This window comes from Berghia stephanieae, chromosome 8, assembly GCF_034508935.2.
Source record: "Berghia stephanieae isolate SIO BIC M18660-M18661 chromosome 8, UCSD_Bste_1.3, whole genome shotgun sequence".
NCBI classification, from domain to species: Eukaryota; Metazoa; Mollusca; class Gastropoda; order Nudibranchia; family Aeolidiidae; genus Berghia; species Berghia stephanieae.
The window spans coordinates 6,610,631-6,615,353 of NC_088367.1; positions in this window are offsets into that span (position 1 = coordinate 6,610,631).

The window sequence follows — 4,723 nt, forward strand, 5'->3', positions numbered from 1 at the left end:
AACTCTCAAGACAACCTGTAGCATTGTAACTGTCAGGATGAAAAACCCACAAGGCATCTCGCGTACAAACCACTTGTGAAACAGATGACCGTAGTCCTTTACTCTGGAAAAACTTGTATTTTTAAAAATGGCCAGAATTCTCGTCCTTCAAATATCGATCTATTTAAATGACCCTCATCCTGGCAAAATCTCTCAAACCTGGGACTTTAATCAAGACTTCGCGAAGTCCCAGGTTTGAGAGTTTTTGTCAAGGTGAGGGTCATTTAGTTCGATGGACGAGTTTTCTGGCCAAAGTTTAAAATGCCAGTTTTTCTGGAGTACGCCAATTAACTAGTTAATGACCCCAACACAAAGACTTGCATGTTGTTGAATAACCTGCCTCTCCAACTAAACTGCCATACTCTAGGGGAAAAAAAACATTTTAAAAATTTGGCCAGAAAACTCGTCCTTCAAATACCGATCGATTTAAATGACCTTCATCTTGGCAAAAAACTCTCAAACCTGGGATTTTAAGGTTTGGCAAAAACTCTCAAACATGGGATATTAAGGAAGACTTCGAGAAGTCCCAGGTTTGAGAGTTTTTTGCGAAGGTGAGGGTCATTTAGATCGATGGATATTTGAAGGACGAGTTTTCTGGCCAAAGTTTAAAATGCGAGTTTTTACTGGAGTTTGACAATTATATAGAGTGAATGACCCCAACACAAAGACTTGCATGTTGTTGAATAACCTGCCTCTCCAACTAAACTGCCCTACTCTATAAAAAAAAAACATATTTTAAAATTTGGCCAGAAAACTCGTCCTTCAAATATCGATCGATTTGAATGACCCTCATCTTGGCAAAAACTCTCAAACCTGGGATTTTAAGAAAGACTTCGTGAAGTCCCAGGTTTGAGAGTTTTTGCCAAAGTGAGAGTCGATCGATATTTGAAGGACGAGTTTTCTGGCCAAATTTCTAAATATGGTTTTTCCAGAGTACGACAGTTAACCATCTGCCTTGAAGAGTTGAATGGGGTCCGAAAACAGGATGCAAATGGGAGATAGGGCGGCGATTACAAAGAATTTAAATATAAAAACTTGAGCTTTAATATAGCGCAATATCCAATATCCTAGCGCAAGGCGCTTTACACGAGTCCCTGTCCAAAAGCAACACTTAACATGGAGGACGAGACATGACGCATGTTAGGCGATATTACATAATTATTTTTTATGGACAGAGACACCGCCGTTAATGGTCAAGTACTCATTTTACACCTGAGTACGGTGAGAGAATATGAGTAAAGAGCATTTTTCAAGGACTCAACTATGCGCCGGTCGGACTCGAACCCAGGACCTTCCAATCCGAAGGCGAGAGTCAGTCATACCACTCGACCACATAGCCGCAAGAACTAAACCTTTATCATTGTCAAGTGCAAAAATATAACACCCCCCCCCCCCCCCCCCCCCCATCCTTTCTGTCCATAATGACAAACAGCTGCAAGGATGTAAATGAAACAAAATAACACAAGTAAGTGTTTCAGAATGAGCTGGCAGCCACTCAAGCGTGACGACCTTTCTCTGAATAGGTGTGTCATAATCTAATGTAATCTTATTTGGAGGTCCGATAACTTAGTAGGTACAGCACTCGCTTTACGATCAAAGGAACCGGGATCGATCACGGGTGGAGATGAGAGTTGTCGTAACAGTAAGGTCGCGGGTTCGAGCCCCCCTCGCCGCCACGAAATTTTTATTCTCTGTTGTCTACTGACAATTTCTTATTCACTTCATTTCTTGTACGTTGCACCTTTCACTCTTCCAGTTCAAAACTCCTTGGAAGTAGCCATTCCTCCGGAGGGCTAACAATGATTGGGTGACGTATTGAATTCCGTCGGGATGTTTGGAGGATACGGTCAACAAGGATTGGCCTTGAGGGAGAAGAAGAAGAAGTAGAAGAAGGAGGAGGAGGAGGAGGAGGAGGAGGAGGAAGAAGAAGAAGAAGAAGAGGAGGAGGAGAGGAAGAGGAGAAGAAGAAGAAGAAGAAGAAGAAGAAGAAGAAGAAGAAGGAGGAGGAGGAGGAGGAGGAGGAGGAGGAGGAGGAAGAAGAAGAAGAAGAAGAGGAGGAGGAGAGGAAGAGGAGAAGAAGAAGAAGAAGAAGAAGAAGAAGAAGAAGAAGAAGAAGAAGAAGAAGAAGAAGAAGAAGAGGAGGAGGAGGAGGAGGAGAGGAAGAGAGAAGAAGAAGAAGAAGAAGAAGAAGAAGAAGAAGAAGAAAGAAGAAGAAGAAGAAGAAGAAGAAGAAGAAGAAGAAGAAGAAGAAGAAGAAGAAGAAGAAGAAGAAGAAGAAGAAGAAGAAGAAGAAGAAGAAGAAGAAGAGAAAAGAAGAAGAAGAAGAAGAAGAAGAAGAAGAAGAAGAAGAAGAAGAAGAAGAAGGAGGAGGAGGAAGAGGAGGAGGAGGAGGAGAAGGATGAGAAAGAAAAAAAGAAACGTATTTTGAATTTTGGGCAGGAAACTCTTCCTTCAAATTATATCGATCTATGAAAATAGCTCGTCTTGGCAAAGACTCTCAAACCTGGGACTTCGAGAAGTACCAGGTGTGGCTATGTGGTCTAGTGGTATGACACTCGTTTTCAGATCTGAAGGTTCTGGGTTCGAGCCTCGCTCGGCGCATAGTTGAAACCTTGGAAAAGACTCTTTACTCACATTCTCTCACCTTATCCAGGTGCAAAATGAGTACCTGGCCGTTAGCCCTGTTGTCTCTGTCTGAAAAAAATTGTATGATCGCCGAACAGGCTTCATATCTCGTTCTTTATGTTACGTATTTCTCTTGTCAGCAGGGGGACTTTGAAAAGCGCTTTGAGCACGTTTAGTGGATACTGCGCTATATAAAAGCTCTTTTTTTGGAGAGAGAGAGAGAGAGAGAGAGAGAGAGAGAGAGAGAGAGAGAGAGAGAGGGAGTTTTTGCCTGAGGGTCAGTTTATTCAAAAGGCAAACGAGGCTTTCGGCATGCTGAAAAACTTTTGGAAATCAAAGCAAATTATGAGAAAGACAAAGCTGAAAATATACAAAAGGAATATATTAAGTGTACATACTGCTCGGTGGAAGTAAAAGGCTGGGAAATGACATCCTCCTTAACACAGAAACTAGAAATTTTTTTAAACAAGTGTCTAAAAATAATTTTTAATTTATTTTGGCCTACAAAAATAAGAACAGTGGATCTATTAAAGAAAGCTGACTGCACTAGCATTGAAAGCCAAATAGATAGAAGAAGATGGCGTTGGCTGGGTCATGTGGCCAGAATGGAAAAGGGGCCACTTCCCAAGAGAGCCCTCTGGACAGCAGATGTTGGTTTTTTTTCTATGTTCAGAATCAAAAAAAAGAGAAACTAACAAAATGTACATCGCCCCCCCCTCTCTCTCTCTCTCTCTCTCTCTCTCTCTCTCTCTCTCTCTCTCTCTCTCTCTCTCTCTCTCTCTCTCTCTCTCTCCCTCGTCCTTTCTATCTTTCTCTCTCCGTCCAATTGATATTCTTTAGAAAAAGTCGCCAGTTTTTCTCAGTAAAAGAGACGAAATATATTTTAATTGAATTTGAGCAAGTGCTCCATTTGACTGTCAAGTACACGACCTGCTTCACTCATGGGGCCAAGGTCAACCATTTTATTACAGACAGACATTTTCAATAAGTGCGGTTGCACTTCATAGTGCGGTTGCACTTCATGTGAAAGCTTGCCTTTTTTTCTAAAAAAATATTATTATGACTATTCGTGTTTTTTTGGGGTTTTTTTTTTTTGGGGGGGGGGGGGGGTTTGGGGTTTGTTTTTTTTTTTTGTATTTTTCGTTTTTGTTTTGTTTTTTAATTTTTTTTCTTTCCTTTTTTTTTCGTTTTTATTTTGTCTTTGTTTTGTTTTTGTTTATTCGTTTGCATGTGTTTTTGTTTTGTTTTGGGTTGTTTTTTTTTGTTATTTGTTTGTACTGGTAGAGTCGGGGGTTTTTTGTTTGTTTTTATTTTTTTTTTGGGGGGGGGGGGGGCGGTTTGTTTTATTTTGTCTTATTGTTTTATTGGGGTTTTTTTTTTTTTGTTTTGTTTTGTTTTTTCTTGTTTTAAGCACTTTTGCTTCTTTTTTTTTTCCTTGGAAAGATTATCAACCCCCATTCGCTCACTGTGACAACATGGGTGATTCCTATTGACATCAGACATCTTGTTTGATGAATTATCTTTATTCGTTCATGGAATTTGTATCATTTTACACCTGAGTATGGTGAGGTGAGAGAATGCGCGTAAAGAGCCTTTTCCAAGGACTCAACATTCTCCAGCCTATGGGGAAGAAATCTTCGAGTGCAATTCAGATTCAGATTCAGATTCAGATATTTGTATTGCATTCCGACTAGTTAACAATGGATTAGGGTTTATTTTCTTCCTTTTTTCCTTGAGAAAGACACTAACTTTTATTTACTTTTTCAGACCCCTCAATCCAGCCCGTATTGATTGGGTAGCTAGGAATGATAGATCAGTTGGGAAGTACTATGCAGTAGAGTTTCGTCCGATCAAAGGGGTACCAAGCAATCGTTATTTTCTGTGTTTGATGCTACAGAAACATAGGATAAACTCGATATAATTTCAATGGGCCTTATGATGGGTTTGCTTTATATATATATATATATATATATTATATATATATATATATATATATATATATATATATATATATATATATATATATATATATATATATATATATATAATGTAAATTTTC